The sequence below is a fragment of the Myotis nattereri genome (assembly GCF_964212035.1).
Source record: "Myotis nattereri genome assembly, chromosome: 9".
Taxonomy (NCBI): domain Eukaryota; kingdom Metazoa; phylum Chordata; class Mammalia; order Chiroptera; family Vespertilionidae; genus Myotis; species Myotis nattereri.
Genome location: NC_138084.1, coordinates 40,076,701 through 40,099,254, shown reverse-complemented (window position 1 = coordinate 40,099,254; position 22,554 = coordinate 40,076,701). Strand labels below are relative to the sequence as shown.

Sequence of the window (22,554 nt, the reverse complement as noted above, 5' to 3'; positions counted from 1 at the left end):
ATGCTAATGCTGAACCAAACAGACATGACTCCAGCCTCATTCATTCTTAATGGTATCCCAGGACTAGAGCACATGCACCTCTGGATTTCCTTCCCATTCTGCACGATGTATGTTATAGCTGTGGTGGGGAACTGTGGACTTCTCTGCCTCATCCGCTATGAGGACTCCCTGCACAGGACCATGTACTATTTCTTGGCCATGCTTTCCTTTACTGACCTTGTCATGTGCACTACTACAGTCCCGAAAGCCCTCTGCATCTTCTGGTTCCATCTTAAGGAAATCAGCTTTGATGAATGCTTGGTTCAGATGTTCTTTACACCTCAACAGGGATGGAATCTGGGGTGCTCATGCTTATGGCCCTGGACCTCTATGTGGCCATCTGTTACCCTCTGCGCTACTCAGCTATCCTCACTAATCCTATCATTGCCAAGGCTGGGTTAGCCACTTTTCTGAGAGTGGCATTGCTTTTCATTCCTTTGATGTTCATCACCAAGAAATTACCCTACTGCAGAGGCAATATAATACACCATACCTACTGTGACCACATGTCTGTCGCCAAGTTATCTTGTGGAAATATCAAGGTCAACGTTATCTATGGTCTAATGGTTGCTCTCCTGATTGGGGGCTTTGATATCCTGTGCATCACGATCTCCTACACCATGATGCTACGGACGGTGGTCAGCCTCTCCTCGGCGGATGCTCGGCAAAAGCCTTCAGCACCTGCACTGCCCACACCTGTGCCATTGTCTTTTCCTACAGTCCAGCCTTCTTTTGTTTCTTTTCCCATCGTTTTGGAGGTCACATAATTCCTGCCTCTTGCCACATCATTGTGGCTAATATTTACTTGCTCTTGCCTCCCACTATGAACCCTGTTGTCTATGGGGTGAAAACCAAACAGATACGAGACTGTGTCATAAGGATCCTTTCAGGTTCTAAGATTACCAAATCCCCATAACATATGAAAGGGGCATTTGTCATGGAAGGAAAGAGAAGCAAAGTGGAAGAGGAGTGAAGAGGAAAAAAAGAAGGAAATAGAACGAAAGGAATACTTCTTTTGGTCGTTTAGTCAGGATCTAATAATGCCTTCTTGAGGGTACTGTTTGGGCTATGACAAGGGAGAGTTTGATTCATGCATTCCCATTGTCTTCAGAATCTTAACATCACTGGCATGCCCAGAACCATTCCTGTGAGTTTTACGTCTTCTCATCCTGTGAAGGACTGATCTCATCATTAGCCAAAGTTCCCATAAATATAAGAATAATGGGATGCAGAGACAATGGAGGAAAATGAAATCAACTTTGATGAATGCCTTAATGGAAAGAGATTATCTACAATCAGATGCAAGCTTGTCCTATTTTCAAATAGTGATTGGAATTTCCAGTTTAAAAGATACTGTTACTTTCCTTAGAAAAAAAATGCTGTATTTTTCTCATCAATACCAAAATTCCTCTATTTTTTCACTGTTGTCTTCCTGATGAAGAAGTTATAAAATATCCATGAGGTCATTAGTTTAATGAGGTTTCAAGCTGTTTTTTAGCGGGTCCAAATTTGGTCTTTGTTCATTTATTTATAATTTTCCCCTTAATCAGATTTATAAAAAGTGTTATCTATCTTAATATTTTCAGAGTCAATTTTTGTTATTGTTCTTCTTTAATTTTCATAATTTTTTTCCTGTTTTTATTGCATTCATTTTTACCCCTGTGAATTATTTTCTGCTTTTGAGTTAATTCACTTGTTCTTTACCTGGACTTCTGTATAAAATATCTGCTTTACTATTGCTAATTTGTCTTTTTCTTTTGATAGAGGTTATAAAAGCTAAAAAGAAAAGAAAACTTCTTTGGATATGTGTTTTAATTATGTCATCCTCATTTTATCATGAAGTTCTTTAAATATGATTTATTTTTATGAATTTCCCTTTTCCTCCCCCATAAGTTATTTAGTAGCATATATTTTATTTTAATTTTTAAATATTTATTGTTGAAAATATTACATATGTACCCCTTTTTCTCCCATTGACTCTTAGCCCTTCCTTGTGCTCCCACCCCCCACCCTAGGACTTTACTACCCTATGTCAGTGTCCATGGGTTCTGCATATATGCATACAAGTTCTTTGGTGGATCTTTTCCCTCCCTCTCACCCTCCCCCACCTTCCCTCTGAGATTCCATAGTCTGTTTCATGTTTCTATGTCTCTGGATCTATTTTGTTCATCAGTTAATTTTGTTCATTAGATTCCGCCTGTAAGTGAGATCATGTAATGCTTGTTTTTCTCTGATTGGTTTATTTCAATTAGCATAATACTCTCCAGGTTCCATATATTTTAGATTCTTGCCGAATGGTTCTTTTATTATTAAGTTCTAATTTTATCCTGTTATAGTCAGATAATATATTTTATTGATGTGGATTTGGGTGACTGAGACTTTCCTTGGAACCCAATGTATGTTGATTTCTGTGCACACATCTTGTGGTCTTGTTAATAGGTTCGTTTTCTCATTGCTTGTTGTGGTGTTCTACATCTCCTCTTTGCTCATACTTGCTATGCTATTTGTGTCTTTTTTATTTACATCTGTCAGACCTAAGGTTTAATGTCAATAAAGGGGTTTTCTCTAGATATTTTATTACCAAATTCATATTTTCTTAAGTATTCTTATTTACATACTTTCTTATTGATGTTTCTTTCCAATCAAATTGTAAGGTTCTAAATGGGAAGAAATGTTTCCTTCTTGCTCAGAATAGTAACTACAGGCACAGTTCATGCACATGCTTGCATACATACACAGGACATTAAAAGAATTTTTTTGAATAAATACATTGATAAAATTATCAATTTTATAAAAATATAGAGGTGAAAAATAATAAGAAGAGGGACTTTAGGAATAAGACCATCATTTCAAATTCTGAAGAACAATAATATCTAAAGAGCAGACATTAAAATAAAAACCATTCAAAATACTTGAAAGAAATGAACAGTGGAATTATCAGTAGACAGAGAAGAAGAGTCAACCACACTACTTGAAAAATCTTATCCCTGAAGCAAAGGAAAGTATTAGAGTAGTTTCTTCTTCAAAGGAGAATAAAATTAATTGAGAATTAAACATGTTGAAATGTTTGAGGGAGGAAGCCGTAGAATTGTAATAGAGACCATGAAGATGAAAAATGGATAAGAAAATAAGTATCCAAGAAGAGAAGCATGACTTTGGGTATTAGCACAAAGAGGAGCTGTCACTTCCATAATAGCAGGCAGGTTGCTGGAAAGAGGTGGAACTGTGGTTGAGCTTGTGACTTTAGTTGTAAGAAGTTGGTAAAATTTACAGAAATTTTTATCTTCCCTTATCTTTCTTTTCTCCTCTCATTCTTTGGTATATTAGTAGAACACACTCTAAAATGGAACATTCTTCTCATAATGTTATAAACATACTAGAGACCTGGTGCATGAAAATTCAGGTCCCTCAGCCCGACCTGTGCTCTCTTGCAGTCCAGGACCCCTCGGGGGATGTCCACCTGCTGGCTTAGGCCCGCTCGCTCCCTGGGGGACCGGGCCTAAACTGGCAGTCAAACATCCCTTTGACAGCCCTGGAGCCCTTGGGGGATGTCTGACTGATGGCTTAGGCCTGCTCTCCGCAGGGGACATCCTTAGTGCTGCTGAGGAGGTGGGAGAGGCTCCCACCACTGCCGCTGCACTTGCAGCTGTCAATTTGTATATTACCCTTTTATTATATAGGATTGTTTTTTAAAAAACTTAATTGTTGACTGTTATTGCAAGAGAAGAAAACGAACATCTTGTACAAAAATTCTATTTTACCCTATGTATCTTGCCATACTTCCTGCACATACAATTCCTTGTGCTTGAAATGCACTTCTTCTTCTACTTTATCTTTTTGGAGGTCCCCTGTTCACCTTCCAAGGCCTATCTCAAAATGTACATCTTTTGAGAACCATTTTTTCATATTTAATTACTTGTAACTAATTACTTATTTTCATGTTCTGCTAATAATACAGAAGTGTACATTATATATATATTGTATCATGTTATGGTATAATGTTATATTAGGTTATATTATCTATAATAATAAAAGCATAGTATGCTAATTATACTGAAAATCCTTCCGGATGAAGCTTGGTCTGAGAGGGAAGCCCAGGTTCCGGGTGCCTGCCAGCAGCTGGAGGGAAACCTGGGTCTCAGGTGCCAGAGGGCAGCCTGGGTCCCAGGTGCCAGAGAGAAGCCAGTGATGGCAGCCAGGTAAAGGAAGGCCTACTCTTGCATGAATTCTATGCATAGCATATTATATTGTACTAGAGGCCCAGCACATGAAATTGCACAAGACCCAGAGGTCCCACTACCAGTGCTGCAGAATCCAGAGTCCCACCCGCCGCAGCCGCAGGACCCATCAATGCACCCCTTGGTGACTGGTCATTTGGTCATTCAGGCGTTCTGGCTTTCCAGCATTCTGGCCACTGGCTTTTTATACAATAAATTATATTATATTATATTATATTATATTATATTATATTATATTATATTATATTAATTATATTATATTATATATATTATATTCATATAACTCTACCTTTGAAAGATAATTTTCTCAAACTCAAGATTATTGGTTCATTGTTTAAAATTTCTACCAACTGAAAATATCTAAACATGGTTAAAGTTCCTCAATATTTATTAAATGTGTGTACTTTATGAGTAAATAATGTATCTTTTATACTTACCTTTCAGTTGTTGTTGTTCCTTATTCTTTTTTTAATTTAAATTCCTTATTGTGTAAAGTATTACATAAGTCTCCTTTTTTTCTACATTGACCTCTCCCCAGATGCTCCCACTCCCCAACCCATGCCCTCAACCCCCTACTGTCTGTGTCCATTGGTTATGCGCATATGCATGCATACAAGTCCTTTGGTTGATCTCTTTCCCACCCACCCCTGCCTTCCCTCTTAGGTTGGATGGTTTATTCAATGCTTCTATGACTCTGGTTCTATTTTTTTTAATTTTTTCTTTATTGATTAAGGTAATACATATGTGTCCTTATCAGCTCATTGTCCCCCCTCCCACCCCCTGACTCATGCCCTCACCCCCTGTTTCCTGTGTCCATTGGTTGGGCTTATATGCATCCATACAAGTCCTTTGGTTGATCTCTCCCCCTTACCCCCACCCTCCCCTGCCTTCCCTCTGAGGTTTGATGGTCTGATCGATGTTTCTGTGTCTCTGGACCTGTTTTTGTTCATCAGTTTATGTTGTTCATTATATTCCTCAAGAGGCCCGATGCACAAAAATGGTGCAAAAGTAGGCCTTTGCAGCCCCAGCTGCCAGGGCCCTTGCAGCCCCAGCTGCCTCACGGCACCAACTGCCTCACAGCCCCAGCTCCCACTCGCACACACCTTGGCCTGGCGCTGCCCACATCCACCGCCACACCCCTCCTGGTTCCCCAGTTCTGTGGAACCCCCCAATTGATTGCCCCGCAGAGGATGGCCTGGGCCTCCCTCTTTGGGGTGATCATGGAGCCCCCTAATTGATCACCCTGCTGGCCAGTGGGGAGATGGCGGGACCCACAACCAATCGCATTGCACCTGCCTTGCCTGGCCTGGCGCCAGTGCATGTCATAGTGTGGTAGTCTGAACGGTTGTTCTGCTGTTCAGTCATTTGGTCGATTTGCATATTATGCTTTTATTGTTATAGGTAAATGAGTGAGATCATATGATATTTATCTTTCTCCGAGTGGTTTATTTCACTTAGCATAATGCTCTCCAGGTCCATCCATGCTGTTGCAAATGGTAAAAGTTTCTTCTTTTTTACAGCAGCATAGTATTCCACTGTGTAGATGTACCACAGTTTTTTAATCCACTCATCTGCTGATGGGCACTTAGGCTGTTTCCAAATCTTAGCTATGGTGAATTGTGCTGCTATGAACATAGGGCTGCATATATCCTTTCTGATTGGTGTTTCTGATTTCTTGGGATATATTCCTAGAAGTGGGATCACGGGGTCAAATGGGAGTTCCATTTTTAGTTTTTTGAGGAAACTCCATACTGTTCTCCACAGTGACTGCACCAGTCTGCATTCCCACCAGCAGTGCACGAGGGTTTCTTTCTCCACATCCTCTCCAGCACGTGTTGTTTGTTGATTTGTTGATGATAGCCATTCTGACAGATGTGAGATGGTACCACATTGTCATTTTGATTTGAATCACTTGGATGATTAGTGTCTTTGAGCATGTTTTCATGTCTCTCGGTCTTCTGTATGTTTTCTTTAGGAAATGTGTCTATTTAGGTCCTTTGCCTATTTTTTGATTGGATTGTTTATCTCCCTTTTGTTATATACTTACTTTTTTATGTGAGTAAAACTAACACAACAATAGAAAGTTATATTTTTTGAAAGCATTTTTGTCTTTTTGAAAGTCTACGTAGTCGAAGTTTGAAAGTATCAGATATTTAACTAGACACTCAAGACAGATTTGAATAAGATGAACCTTTGTACTCAGAAATTTTAAAACTGTGAAAAGGATGTGGTGATGAGAAATAGGGAAATATTAAAAATTCAGCAGTACTGGTTTCTTTAGTAGTATGGGAATTTGGAATATGCTTTTGAATAAAAAAAGTTTTATGATAAAATAAAATTTTGAATAGGCCTCAAAATAGGGTGAGATTAGACTAATAGAGATTTGAATCTAGTCTTGTGGTTATTGTTGGTATAGACAGGTTAAATGGAAAATAGTAAACACATGAATTATAAGTTTGGCTCTACCACATTCTGTGTGATGCCAGTCAAGTTTCTTAATATTTAAGTGCATCAGGTTCCTCATTTATAAAGTGAAAAAATAGTAGTACCTAACTCAATAAAGGTTCTTATGGAGAATATTTAAAAATATGTAGCATGCTTAGAAAAATTAATGGCACATGAGAAAAATTACAAAAGTGTTGGCTATTTGTATTATGAAATAGATAATGTAGTTCTAAATCTGGGTTGCATGATGGGAAAGTTGTCACTTGTGGAAAATAATTTGGGAAGACATGTGGATGCTATGCTATTTAAATATGCATATGTAGCCTTGGCCGGATGGCTCAGTTGGTTGAAACATTGATTGATTGAACTATTTCTGAAGACTATTCATAGGGTTACCCAGAGAGAATCAAGCTACACTGCAGCCTATCAGAGAGCTAAGAAGATAGTAATGGAACTCAGATTACCTAAGCCAAGGACAACACAATGCAACAACCTCAAGTCTCTATTTTTTGGTGCTTTATCACTTAATATAATTTGATATCTAGTACTTACCAACCCAATTATTTTCAGAGTACCTTTACTTTCTCAAAATTAGACATATCCTAAAGATAAAAATTGCAAGAAAATTCTCTTCAATTTCTGAATATATGGAACTTTTAAAATGTAGGGAGGAAGAGATCTTTTCCTTTTTTAAAAAAAGATAAAACAAACAAACAAAAAGGTGAAAGGTGAATGGGGAATATAGCTTATAATATTGTGATGCTTGCATAGTGGCAGATGATTAGTAAAATTTGTGGAGTGATGGAGTGATCACATTGTAAGGTATAAAAGTATCAAATCATTATATTGTACATCTGAGATTAATATAACAAATATAATATTATATACCAACTATCCTTTAGAATAAAAGACTAATACACTAAGTGTCTGACCATTTGTTCAACCATTCGTTCAACCAGTTGCTATGACGCACACAGACCACCAGGGGGAAGACGCTCCAACCAGTAGGTTAACTTGCTGTTGGGGTCTGGCCAATTGGGACTGGGTGAGATGGGCTGGACACGCCCTGGAGCCCTCCTGCAGTCCCTCCCTGGCCAGCCAACCTCCTGCGGTCCCTCCCCAGCCAGCCAGCCCCTATCAGCCCCAATCAGGACTGGGCAAGAGGGGCTGAACACGCCCTGGACAAATCCAAGCACTGGGCTGGTTTGGGCCTGATCCCCACAGGCCAGGCTGAGGGATGCCACTGGTGCACGGATCCATACACTGGGCCTCTAATATATCAATCAATCAATCAATAAAATAAATAAATAAATATCAACAAAAAATTCCAAAGGCTGTCTTTAAAGAGAAGAGAAAACTGTCCTTGGGGAGGAGGTGGGAGGAGGGGCTGGCTAGAGGGTGATAATGGGAGATATCTTCACTATTTATACTAAGTACTAAAATATATTTAAAGAGAGGGAAAACTATTCTGAAACGTAGACATTTAAACACATTGACACCTGTATCTGATAAAAGCTAGTTCCATCAAAAACAAATTAGGTTATTAGTTAAGTGACGTTATTATCATTATTGCCCTTAATTACATCTAATCCCTTTGTTTAACTGACTTCAAACTGACCTGGGGATTTACAACCCTAGGGAGCTGGCTTTCTCTCTCCTACAGGCCCGGAGTTTCTCTCTACTTGTCATAAAATCATAGAATCTATCTGCCATAGCTGTAAACCAGCTCTGTGTATATTGAAGTTCACTACTTAAGACAAGTTGAGTGTAGCACCCCCATGGGGCCAGAGCCAGTCTTGTAATCAATCTTTGGCAGAGATTTGGGGATGCCTTATAGAAGAGAAAGACTCATCTGTGCCAGGAGCATCTGAATAAAATCCTCCAATGACTCTATGGAAATCATGAAGTGCACTCTGTGCCAAATTAATCTAAATATCAGAAAATTTTTATCAAACTTAATATGACAAAATGATAGGATTGCTATAATCACTATGGCCTAAATGTAAAATAATAATAATAATAATAAAGTATCATAGCACCAATATTCTTTCAACATATAGTTTTGTCAATTTTATTTTATTAAATACTTCATATCTTTATAATACTTCACAAAATTTTCTAAGCCTTTGATTTAGCTGGGTTAATCAGAAGTCATCATTCCCCAGCTCCTTTGAGTTTCTAGACATATTTATGCACATGTTTTTCTTAGCTTCCTGACTCCTCATAAGCAGTTTTAAGGTATCAGGCATCGATGACGACTGTCCTGGCTGAGGAAAGAGCCCTCCAGAACATTGTTTTAATTAGCTAAATACATATAATTCTCCCTCTATCTTTGAAGGGTTTTAATAGAATTTAATTCTTAACACAAGCCCAAGAGCTAGAACTGAATTATCTTATTTTATAGATTACAACAGAGAGTCCTAGAGGCTAAAGTGATTTTCAAATCCATGGAGCCACATAGAGCTACAGTTTTACCCAAAATATGTGAATTTTTGCTGAACTATAAGACACAAGTGTGGGTTTTAATGGGAAACTCTGCAACAGAAAAAATACTTCATCCTCTTTAATATCAGGCATAATGTAATATTAATATTTAGCAGAAATAATTGGATAAATAAATATGATCTATTGTAAGAATACATTCTAGAGTTTTCTTCTAAGTAATTTTTCATGTTTTACATGGTTTTCTTAAAGTTCTCTGGCATTTCAATTTAGGTGATTACATTTTCTAAGATGTGCATTTTCTAAGAGGTGATTATATTTTCTAAGGAATCAGTAAGGAAAGATTTTATTTTCTTACTGATTCCTTAGCCTTTGGGTCTCCAATACGTGAATAAAAATTGAGATAGTGGGCAACCCTGTCTTGTTAATTAAATAAGTAAACTTTGACTATTGCTAGGTAATACCATATTAAAGAAATTCCCTTTAACCTATTTTAAATTAATTTAAAAAAAATTACAAATAGATAAAACAAAATACTTCTTTGACCTATCTGATATATATTAACTTTACATGTAAAATGACTTTGGGTGCTGAAGGAAGATAAGCAGTGATGAAAATAAATTTAACTTGGGGTGCTGAACACACAGCATAATATACAGATAATGTATTATAGAATTGTACACTTGAACCTATATAAACTTATTAATCAATGTCACCTCAAAATTTTTAATTAAAATAAAATAATTTTAAAATGTTTCAATAGGCTTTAGTTTTAGAGCAATTAGATTCAATGCAAAATTGAGCAAAAGGTAGTTCCTCAAAAATTAAAAATAGAATTACCACATCCTTGCAGGTAAATACGTGGATAAAAGGGCATCCTCAGGCAATATTGAAAACAGATGCAGCCCCTATGGAAAACAATATGGAGATTCTTCAAAAAACCTAAAAAAAAATCATACTGTATGACCTAGCAATTCTACTTCTGGGTATTTCTCCAGATTTCTTCAGTGAAAAAAAGAATATTAATTTGAAAAGATATATTCACCCGTATGTTTACTACAACATTATTTACAACTAGAGGCCCAGTGCATGGATTCGTGCACCCGTGGGGTCCCTTGGCCTGGCCTGCTGGGATCAGTGGACCTTGGCACTGCCGCAGCCTGACCTTACCCACCAGCTTGTCTGGCTCCAGCCCACTGTCCGTGTTGATCCCACACAGCACGAAGCAGTGCAGGAAGCAGTAGGTGGGCGGGGAGGAGCCTGAGCCCTGGCTGGTCGCTGCTGCTCTCACTCATCCTGGCCCCGCTGCACCTGCTGCCAGTGTTCTGGTGTGCAGGGGGAATGTCAGTGGGTGAGGCTCACGCCACTGCAGCTGTGCTCACTAGCCATCAGCCCGGGCGTCTAGCACCCATCTGTTAGCTGAGCGATGCTCTCACTGTGGGAGTGCACTGACCACCAGGGGGCAGCTTCTGCATTGAGTGTCTGGCCCCTGGTGATCAGTGAAAGTCATAGCTACCAGCTGGTCATCTGATCATTGGTTCTCCAATTCCTTAGGCTTTTATATATATACTAGAGGCCCGGTGCACAAAAATTTGCACACACGGGGGGGGGGGGGGGTCCCTCAGTCCGGCCTGTGCCCTCTCGCAATCTGGGACCCCTCGGGAGAAAACGCCCTGCTGCCTTAAGCCTGCTCTCAGGTGACAGAGGGCAGGCCCAATCCCTAGGTGCAGCCCCTGGTCGGGCTCAGAGCAGGGCCGATTGGGGAGTTGGGGCACTGCCCCCTGTCATGCACAGAGCAGGGCGGATTGGGAGGTTGTGATGCCACCCTCAGTCACGCTCAGGGTAGGGACTATTGGGGGGTTGGGGCACTGCCCAATGTCATACTCAAGGCAGGGTTGATGGGGAGGTTGCAGTGCCACCCCCTGTCATGCAAAGAGCAGGGCCAATACGGGGTTTGGGGCACTGCCCCCTGTGACGCAGAGAGCAGGGCCCATCAGGGGGGTTGGGGCTCCATACCCTGTCACGCACAGAGCAGGGTTGATCAGGGGATTGGGGAGCTCCCGCCTGTCATGCACAGAGCAGGGCCGATAGGGGAGTTGGGTCACCGCCCCCTGTCACACACAGAGCAGGGCGGATCAGGGGGTTGGGGCACCACCCTCTACACCCACAGAGCAGGGCCGATCAGGAGGTTGGGGCGCCGCCACTGTCACACTCAAGGCAGGGCCGATGTGGAGGTTATGGCTCTACCCCGTGACACACAGAGCAGGGCCTGTGGGAGGGGGGGGTTGGGGTGCCGCACCCTGTCACATACAGAGCCGCAGGGCGATCAGGGGGTTGGGGAGCTCCCCCCTATCAGGCACAGAGCAGGGCTGATCAGGGGCTTGGGGCACCTTCCCCTGTCACGAACAGAGCAGGGCCGATAGGGAGGTTGTGGCCCCGCCCCCTGTCACACACAGAGCCACAGGGTGATCAGGGGGTTTGGGCACTGCCCCCTGTCATGCTGTTCCCGGTGCTGAGAGGCCTCGCGGCTCCGCTGATCCCGGTGCTGGGAGGCATATTACCCTTTTACTATATAGGATAGAGGCCTGGTGCATGGGTTGGGGCTGGCTGGTTTGCCCTGAAGGGTGTCCTGGATCAGGGTGGGGGTCCCCACTGGGGTGCCTGGCCAGCCTGGGTGAGGGGATGAGGGCTGTTTTCAGGCTGGCGGGTAACTGAAGCTCCCAACTGCTCCTGTTTTTCTTTTTTTTAAAATTCTGGGCCAGCTTTAGATCTGGCTCCAGCTTTGAGGCCTCTGTTGCTGAAAGCAGGTAACTGGTTTGTTTGGGTTCTATTATCGAAACACTGTATCAACTCCAGCTCTGAGATCCCGGCTCGCTGAAAGCAGGTTTCTGGGGTTTTGTTTAGCTTCCATATTTGTTACAACATTTCAAACTGAAAGTTCAGAGGCCGGCATGGCAGGTGGGGAACTTTGGAGTCCTCCGTCACTGAAGCAAGTAAGGCTCATGTTAGCTACAAGCTGCCTGGCTGCGGCCGCCATCTTGGCTGGCAGTTAATTTGCATATCTCGCTGATTAGCCAATGGGAAGGGTAGCGGTCTTATGCTAATTACCATGTTTCTCTTTTATTAGAAAGGATACTAGAGGCCCAGTGCACAAAAATTTGTGCACTCAGGGGTGGGGAGGTCCCTCAGCCCGGCCTGTGCCCTCTCACAGTCTGGGACCCCTCGGGGGATGACCATCTGCTGGCTGAGGCCTGCTCCCCAGGGGATCGGGCCTAACATGGCAATCAGACATCCCTCTGGTAGCCCAGCAGCCCTCGGGGGATGTCTACTTGCCAGCAGGGAGAAGACCTAAGCTGCAGTCGGACATCCTTAGCGCTGCTGAGGAGGCAGGAGAGGCTCCCACCACCACCACTGTACTGACAGCCATCAGCCTGTCTTGTGGCTGAGCAGAGCTCCTCCATGTGGGACCTCACTGACCACCAGAGGGCAGCTCCTGCATTGTGAGTCTGTCCCCTGGTGGTCAGTTTGTGTCATAGTGACCAGTCATTCCCAGTCTTTCTGCTGGTCAGTTTGCATATCACCTTTTTACTATTTAGGATAGAGGCCTGGTGCACGGGTGGGGGCCAGCTGGTTTGCCATGAAGGGTGTCCCGGATCAGGGTGGGGCTCCCGCTTGGGTGCCTGGCCAGCCTGGATGAGAGGCTGATGGCTGTTTTCAGGCTGCCCGCACCCCCTTCAGGGTGGGGGTGCGCACTGGGGTGCCTGGACAGCCTGGATGAGGGGCTGAGGGCTGTTTTCAGGCAGGCCAAGCCTGCAACTGAAGCTCCCAGTCTCTCCTTTTTTTCTTTTTCTTTTTTTTATTCTGGGATTTATTTACCTTCTGTACTTGAAACTTTGTTGCGGCTCCAGCTCCGAGGCCGGCTGGCTGAAAGCAGGCATCTGGGGTTTGTTTGGCTTCTATAATTGCAACATTGTTTCTTAGAGTGCAGCTCAGAGCTGGGCTGTGGCAGGCGGGGAACCGTGGCTTCCTCCATCACTGGAGCAAGCAAGCCTCCTGTTCACTTCAGCTGCGTGGCTGCCGGACGCCATCTTGGTTGGAGGTTAATTTGCATATCTCTCTGATTAGCCAATGGGAAGCGTAGTGGAGGTATGGTTAATTACCATGTTTGTCTATTATTAGATAGGATATAGATAGCCAAGATATGGAAGGAACCTAGGTACCCATTGGTAAATGAATGATTAAAGATGTGGTTTATATACATACACACATATATAATGGAATATTATGCAGCAATAACAAAGAATGAAATCTTGCCATTTATAACAACATGCATGGATCTTGAGGGTATTATGCCAAGTGAAATAAATCAGCAGAAAAAGACAAATAACAAATTTCATTTTCATCTTGAATCTAAAAAGAACAAAAAAAGAACAAACAAAACAAAAACAGACTTACAGGTGGCATGGAATATCATTACTTGGATTAGGATGAATATATCCACCAAGGATATATCCACACTGCTCCTCTATGGTACTATAATTTTGATCCACAATATTTTTCAAATACTTTATGCTTTATATTAAATCCATAATATTTAAAAAATAAAAGGAAACAAGTAACAAATATACATTTGGTAGAAACAGATCATGAGAATCTGTTTCAGATTTTACATTAAATATAAATGAATATTTTAATTTGACATAGTCTCAATTGTTTATTTTTGCTTTTGTTGCTTTTACTTTTGGTGTCAAATCCTGCCCCCCCACACCGCCCCCCACACCCCCCCCCCAATAAAAAAATCATTACCAAGAGTGATACTAAGAAGCTATTGCCTATGTTCTCCTCTAGGAGTTTTATAATTTTAGGTCTTACCTTCAAATATTTATCTGAGTTAATTTTTGTGTATGATATAAGATAGTGGTCCTTTTTAATTATTTTGTATTCCAGTTATTCCAACACAATTTTTTGAAGAGACTATCCTTTCTCCGCTGTATATTCTTGGCTCCTTTGTCATAAAGTAATTGACCATATATATGTGGACTTATTTCTAGGCTCTCTATTCTGTTACATTGATATATGAGTCTATTTGTAGGCTGATACCATACTGTTTTGATTACTATAGCTTTGTAATATAGCTTGAAAATAGGGAGCATGATGCTTCCAGCTCTGTCCTACTTTCTCAAGATTGCTTTGGCTATTGAGGGTCTTTTGTGGTTCTATACAAATTTTAGAATAATTTTTTCTATTTCTGTGAAAAATGAAATTGAAATTTTGATAGGAATTTCATTGAATCTGTAGATCACTTTGGATAATATGGACATTTTAGCAAATTAATTCTTCCACTCCATGGGCTCAGGATATTTATTTCTTTGTGTCTTCTCCAATTTCTTTTTTGTTTGTTTGTTTGTTTGTTTAATAAAGGAAATGATAAACAACATGAAAAGGCATTCTACAAAATGGGAGAAAAAATTTGCAAGCCATATATTGATGAGAGGTGAAGATCCACAATATATAAAGTATTCATACAACTCCATAACAACAACAAAAATCCAATTTAAAAATGGGTAGAAAAACTTAGTAGACATTTAACTAAAGAAAAACAAATGGCCAATAGGTACATGAAAAGGTGCTCAACATCATAATCATCAGGGAAATACAAATCGAAATCACAGTGAGACATCACCTCATACCTGTTAGGATGTCGACCATCAGAAAGACAAGACATAGCCTGTCCAGTGTAGTTCTGTGACTGAGCTTCAACCTATGAACCAAGAGGTCCCTGGTTTGATTCCCAATCAAGGCTCAGGTTACAGACTTGATTCCCAGTAAGAGGTGTGCGGGAGGCAGCCAACCAATGATGTTTCTCTCTCATCAATGTTTCTATCTCTCTATCCCAGAGGTCCTAAAACTTTTTAAACAGGGAGCCAGTTCACTGTCCCTCAGACATTCCACACATGCTCACTGCGAGCCCGGGACTAGTCAGCTGCTAAGCAGGACAGGCAGCTGCGACAAAAACACCCCGTGGGTCTGTTAAACGTTTTCAGCGGGCCGCATGTAGCCTGAGGACCATAGTTTGAGGACGCTTGCATCCCTTTCCCTTACTCTCTTTGTAAAAAAATAACTAAAAACATATTTTAAAAAAAGACAATAGAAAGTGTTGGCAAGAATGTGGAGGAAGGCGAACCCCACCCCTGGAGTTTTGATGAAATAGGTCTGGGATAGGGCTGATATTGCTAATATCACCATCCATCATGATCTCAAAATAGGAGCATCAATATATTCCTCACATATATGTATGCATAATAATTTGAACATTTGATAAATCTCTAAAATGACATGTTATTCATTGACAACATTACTTGAAGGAAAAATTAATAGGAGGACATATGTGTGTGAAAGTGATGGAAACTTGCAGAAACATTGTAAGTTGTTTCCACTTGTGTCCTTAAGGGTCTTCTACAAAAAGAAAAAAAGTCTTCAATAAATATTAAGATCACTAATTTTCATTATAATTTCTTATGTTCATTTATTTTCCTTATGCCCAGATGTAATTCGTCACATACAACCACACTGATATAGATACATGCATAAGAAATTATTCTCTTATTTGTAGATCATTTAAAACTTCCACTATGCCTTTTCCAGTAGTGTTTATCTTGATTCTTATACCAGCACCTGTGTCTCACATATTGTGCAATATCCCCAGGAAATATAAAACACTTTTTTTTTCTTTAAAAACTAAGCTCATAATATGATATCAAGGGAGTTAGAGGTTAATGTCCATGCAAGTATATATATATGGCAGAATTGTGAGGTTTACTAACCAATACCCAGAGCACCTGGACCTAATTGCATTCAGCCCACTGTTTCTCTATCAAGAGTCTCAGGTATTAAATGGCACACAAAAGTGGGACGACAGACGAGATTTTTGTTGTTAGTTCTAAGATAAATTAGAGGGTCTTTAAGTGTTTATGAATTGATTAAAGTCTCAAAAATACAGATTTGATTACCTACACCAATTTGAAGGCATATGTATTGAAAAAGATTGGGGCTTTTCTTTATTGCCCAATTCTCAGATTGCAATACAGTGTCTCTTACCAAATGAGTATGAAAATGTCTGTTATTTTCGAACCTATTAGAGATTATTGAGTCTGTCATAGTGAAAGTCAGGTATGATTCACCACCATGATTCACAAGAAGAAATGTAAAAATTAGAGAACAGTTCTCATCTATGGTCAGAATGCTCTTGCTTTTTAGCTGCTCTCCCACTGATCTCCGAATGAGAATCTAATTAACTTGTTTTTATTCTAGACAGAGTTATTTGTGCTTGTTTCATGCACATTATAGAGCAAAACACACCTGGAGAAAACTACTCTCCTATTAATAAAAGACCTTGGATGGTAAAATTAAGGATCATCTAGTGAGAAGCCATGAGGCTCAAAAATGAAAATAGAGAGCAGACAATATTAAACTGTACAGTCTAAATGATATTATCTGCATGGTAATGTTACTACTTCAACATACCTGCCCACCCACAATATAATCTGAGTCCATTTTTCTTGCAGAAAAGTTAAGATTTAAAGTATCAAAATCACTTAAATTTATTTTAGAAAAAGTCTAACATAATTTATGGTTAGTATCATATTACTTGGTATATGCTTTATATTTAACTCAGGGTTTTGCAACTGTATTGAATATGAATGTGAACTATTCATATAACAATAACATCAGTTTTATTAATCAACACTAGAAAAATAAAAATAAAACAAGAGAGACATTAGTAAGATATTTGTCTCATATACAGAAAATATCTTCTTAAGAATAGAGTTGAAGTCTTTCTGAAGTATATTTTATATTCTTAATGTATGGGCATGCATGCTTTCCTCAATTTTTGTACATCCTTCTGTTGTATGTACACATAGTGTTAAGAATCAACTGTTCAAATGTATTGCAGGTGAATAATGAGTAATAATGGCATTTTTAAAAATTATATTTTATTTATTTTTTACAGAGAGGAAGGGAGAGGGATAGAAATTTAGAAACATCTATGGGAGAGAAACATCGATCAGCTGCCTCCTGCACACCTCCTACTGGGGATGTGCCTGCAACTAAGGTACATGCCCTTGATCGGAATAGAACCTGGGACCTTTTAGTCCGCAGGCTGATGCTCTGTCCACTGAGGTAAACCAGTTAGGACAATAATGGCATTTTCCTAACATTTTGACAAGTTGTATGAATAAGTCAAATATTGGTAATTTGTATAACTAGTCAAATATTTATCAATAAAAGATTTCAGTTGTATTTCCACTGTACTTAATTATAAGTGTATGTAGTTATATATGTTTATACATACATAGGAGCTGTTACACTTTTCTTTTCTAATGATAGTTTTTAAAAGAAATGTAAAAATATGATGTTGTATACGAACATGAAGTAGAAACTTTCAAGCCAGACTAAAGGAAACTTGATGACAATTTTGATACACAAGGAAGCATTTCTCTATTGTAAACTCACAGCATTCTATTATGTATATCTATATATCTATATATCTATATATATCTATATATATCTATATATCTATCTATCTATCTATCTATATATATATATCTATATATATATCTATATATATATATATCTATATATATATATATATATATATATATATATATATATATATATTTCAGAGAGGAAGGGAGAGAAATAGAGACATCAATGATGAGAGAGAATCATTGCTTGGCTGACTTCTGCACATTGCCTACTGGGGGGGAGAGGAGGATCGAGCCTGCAACCCGGGCATGTGCCCTTGGCCAGAATTGAACCTGGGACCCTTTATTCCACAGGTCTACGCTCCACCCACTGAGCAAAACCAGCTAGGGCATCTTCAATGCAAATTACAAGGCTTCTGTTAGTCTTATAATTATTAGCTTCAATCATCCATACAAGAAATTGATGGCTAGCTAATAAGTGGCCATTTATTTAAATGTATTTAGCATTTTAAAAATTCCTGCCATGAAATAATGGAATAAAAAGAATAATTTTAGTATTTTTAGTATTTTGCTTGTGGAAAAACTTATCAAACCTGCAAATGAAAGTATTTAATAAAATCAGCATTAACTGCACTGTGTCAATAAATCATGTCATCTAGTATTTCTCAAAATGATCTTGATCCAACCTTTACATATTTGATTTCCATTTTGTCTGACATTAATATTTCCTAATTGAAATGGGACCATGTGTTTGGTTTCTTAGTGTAATTTTCATTAGCCAAAAAATCATTATGCATACTTTGTGTATGGTTTGCTGTGCACATTTTTTATTATTTAAAATATATTTTTAATTTTTACATTATGCACTTACTTTATAGCATAAACTTGCACATGAAAATCTTTGTAATATATGACCAATTTGCAGTATATTTTAATTAATTAATTCTTATTGTCCAAACCAAAATATTTCCTTTATGTGCTGTCTTATTCTATTTCCTCTCTTTTGAAAATTTCTTTTGCTTTATTTATGTTATGAGGGAAAATCATTTTCTTTAGAAATTTAGGTTTTATGTTGATTCATAAAATAGCTATTGTTATTTCATTTTTTTCTGGTGGTTCCCCTTATACTTTCTAAAAAATATTCCTTAGACTACAATATAATAATTCTTAAAACTTATTATGAAAATTGAATTATTGCCACATTAATTTGTATATTCATTTATAAACATCTTTTGACATCTAGTATGTGTGTGATGTCATGCTAAACACTGCAAATAATATGTATAAATATTAGAGGTTTAGGTAAAATATGATAGATTCAAGAATATAAATAATTTTTTAATACCATCATATTAAAATTAAAAAAAATTGATCCGTCAACAAATATATTCCTTGCCTATGAATCCTACCATTTTTCCAATTCTATCATGTTACCAAGATTTAAAGGATGACATTTTATCCTCCCTGAAGGAAGCTTCAGTCTTCCTAAAGAAGGTGATGGTTGAAGCTAGATTTGGTGGTGGGAATGCACAAAATAAAATAGAGGGTTGTTAAATCACCAAGCTAAGAATAGCAGTTAATGTGAGAATGAATAGCAAACAGTAACAGTAGAGAACTCTAATCTGGCAGAATGCTAACCATGCTTCAGGTCTAAGAGCATTTGTGTTTTCCTCTTTGAAAAATTTCCTGATTTCCTACAAATTTTTGCATCATTGCTATTCTGTCCACTCCTGCATGACTCAGTTTGGGATGATACCAGGTCAGCCTTTGAAGAGCATGCTTATTATCTCATCTTCCTTTGCTGTTTCCAAAATAGTTGTGTGTTGAAATATATAACCTTTCATCCTTCATTGTGAATAGAGATAAAACATGGATGTAGGGGTAGAAGCAGAGTCAGGAAACACTTCTCTTTGATTCAACCATTATTGTAAATTTAAAATTGATGTATTCTTCAAAAGTGTTCATGTTCTTTAAGAAGGTTCTTTTCAATAGTCTATGATGTGATTTGTTACCTAATTGCTTTCATGCATAAATTACTCTAAATTCTAAATAAAGATTCTAAATAAAGAAACTCTTTAGCAAAACCAAAGTTAAGAGGCAAGGCTATAATATCAGATCATTTTCCTCTTGTGCAGTTTCTATGACTAAGAATATGGAAGGTAATGAACAAGGATCTGATCTCTCTATTATTCTAACCCATAATTGTAAGAGGGTAGAGATAATGTAACCTGCCTTACAGAGTTTTTGTGATGATTAATTGTGTTAACAAGAATGTGCTACCACAGTTCCTGCCTCATTAGAAATATCCAATAAATGTCAGTGCAGAATGAAAAGAATGAAGATTAGTAATGAAGACTCCCCATCTCAACGTAGTGTTTACCAGAGGGAAAGGAAGTGGGGAGGTGGTAAAAGTTAAAAAGGGTCAAATACATGATGATGTAAGGAGATTTGACTTTTTTTTATATACATGGAAATGATTTATTCATAATTTTCATAAAAGCATAGTGAGTGAGGGTTTCTGTTTCTTTTTTTTTACTTTAAATATATTTTTTATTGATTAAGATATTACATATGTGTCCTTATCCCCACGTTGCCCCCTACCCCCGCACCCCCGCTCATGCCCTCACCCTCCCATTGTCCGTGTCCATTGGTTAGGCCTATATGCTTGCATACAAGTCCTTTGGTTGATCTTTCCCCCTTACCCCCACCCTCCCCTACCTTCCCTCCAAGGCCCGACAGTCCAATCAATGCCTCTACGTATCTGGATCAGTCCTTGTTCATCAGTTTATGTTGTTCATTATATTCCACAAATGAGTGAGATCCTGTGGTATTTATCCGCTCTCCAGTTGCATCCATGCTGTGGCAAATGGTAAGAGTTCCTTTTTCTTCTTCCTCTTCTTAAAGGATACCTTTCAGCATTTCATATAATGCTGGTTTGGTGGTGATGAACTCCTTTAGCTTTTTCTTATCTGTGAAGCTCTTTATCTGACCTTCTATTCTGAATGATAGCTTTGCTGGATAAAGTAATCTTGGTTGTAGGTTCTTGCTATTCATCACTTTGAATATTTCTTGCCACTCTCTTCTGGCCTGCATGGTTTCTGTTGAGAAATCAGCTGACAGTCGTATGGGTACTCCCTTGTAGGTAACTGACTGCCTTTCTCTTGCTGCCTTTAAGATTCTCTCTTTGTCTTTTGCTCTTGGCATTTTAATTATGATGTGTCTTGGTGTGGTCCTCTTTGGGTTCCTTTTGTTTGGGGTTCTCTGCACTTCCTGGACTTGTAAGTCTATTTCTTTCACCAGGTAGGGGAAGTTTTCTGTCATTATTTCTTCATATAGGTTTTCAATATCTTGCCCTCTCTCTTCTTCTGGTACCCCTATAATTCGGATGTTGGTACGCTTGAAGTTGTCCCAGAGGCTCCTTACACTATCTTCATATTTTTGGAATCTTTTTTCTTTTTTTCTTTTTCGGTTGGGTATTTTTTGTTTCTTCGTATTTCAAATCTTTGACTTGATTCTTGGGATCCTCTTGTCTGCTGTTGGATCTCTGTATATTATTATTTATTTCAGTCAGTGTATGCTTAATTTCTAGTTGGTCTTTTTTCATATCCTCCAGGGTCTCACTAAATTTATCGGCAGTTTCCATAAAATTCTTGAAAAACCTTATAAACATGGTTTTGAACTCTATATCTAGTCGTTTGCTTTCCTCCATTTCTGTCATTTGTGACCTGTTTCTTTGTCTCCGCATTTTTTATGCTTCCCTGTGTTGGTAGAGTGGTTTTGTGTGCTAGGTGTCCTGTAGGGCCCAGTGGCTAAGCCTCCCCAGTTACCTGAAGTGGACACTCTTGGTGCACCCCCTTGTGGGCTTTGTGCACAGTCTTGTTGTAGTTATGCCTTGATTGTTGTAGGATCACTGGGAGGAATTGACCTCCAGGCCAACTGGCAGTGAGAATCAGCTGTGTCTGCAGTGGGAGAACTTCTGTGCTGAAGACACCCTTCTGGGGCAAGACTTGCTTCAGTGGGGCTTTGGTTCTCACTGAGTCTGCCCCCTGAGTGTGTCCCTTATGGATCTGAGGAGTTGTAATCTGGATGGTCCCCCTCTGACCACTGGGTACACTGGCTCTTGGATCTAAGGAGGTGCTAATTTAGCCTCTGCCTGAGGTTACCCAGCAGGAGCTACGAAGAGAACTGCAGATTCCCCGTCCTATTTTGGAGTTTGGAGGTGCCCTGATGAGGCCCAGCTGTGAAGCAATGCAAGCTGCTGTGGGGCCTTGGGCCTTCTCTTGGAAGTTCTGGGTCTGTCTGGCCCAGCTGCAATTTGTTAGGTAATTTTCAGGTTGCAAAGGGCCAGGGCATTCACATGCAAAAGCCTCTGCCACAGCCTGGGTGGGGCGGGGTCTCAGGGAATCAAAGGGAGGAGCAAGCAGCTCTGGCTAATCCTCAGCCATGCCCTAAGGGGCCGTGAGTCTCAGTGTCCCGATAATTGCTGCAAGCACCTCTGAGGGAAAGCCGCCCTCAAGTTCAGAGTTCTGCCTGCTGCCAGACAGTCTAGTTTCTCCCTGTATGAGTCCTGGGTCCCCAGAGACTTGCCAGAACCGGAGTTCAGAGCAGTCGGGAGCTTGTGACTCCCTCCTGATTCAAAAAGACAGCTGCATCCTCAGCTACCAGCCCCTTTCCGCGTGCATGCTCGAGCCTCCGTACCATTGCACTTTACTTCCACAGCTCCTCTGAGTCTCAGTGTGCTTTTCTCTTTTCTTCTAGTTGTAGAATTTACACTCAGCCAGCCTTCCTATAGTTCTGGATGATGTCTGTTTTGTCTTTTCATTGTATTTTTGAAGTTGTTGTGGGAGGCAGCAATTTCCCGGTGTTTACCTATGCCGCCATCTTAGTTTCTCTCGAGATTTGAC

The 22,554-nt window shown here is 39.6% G+C and overlaps 1 pseudogene across 1 annotated transcript; it reads left to right on the top strand.

Annotated features, from left to right (window-relative positions):
• Positions 1-955, top strand: LOC308524071 (olfactory receptor 52N4-like; annotated as a pseudogene). Its single transcript has one exon. The product of its transcript is annotated as an olfactory receptor 52N4-like (transcript).
• Positions 956-22,554: the final 21,599 nt, after the last annotated feature.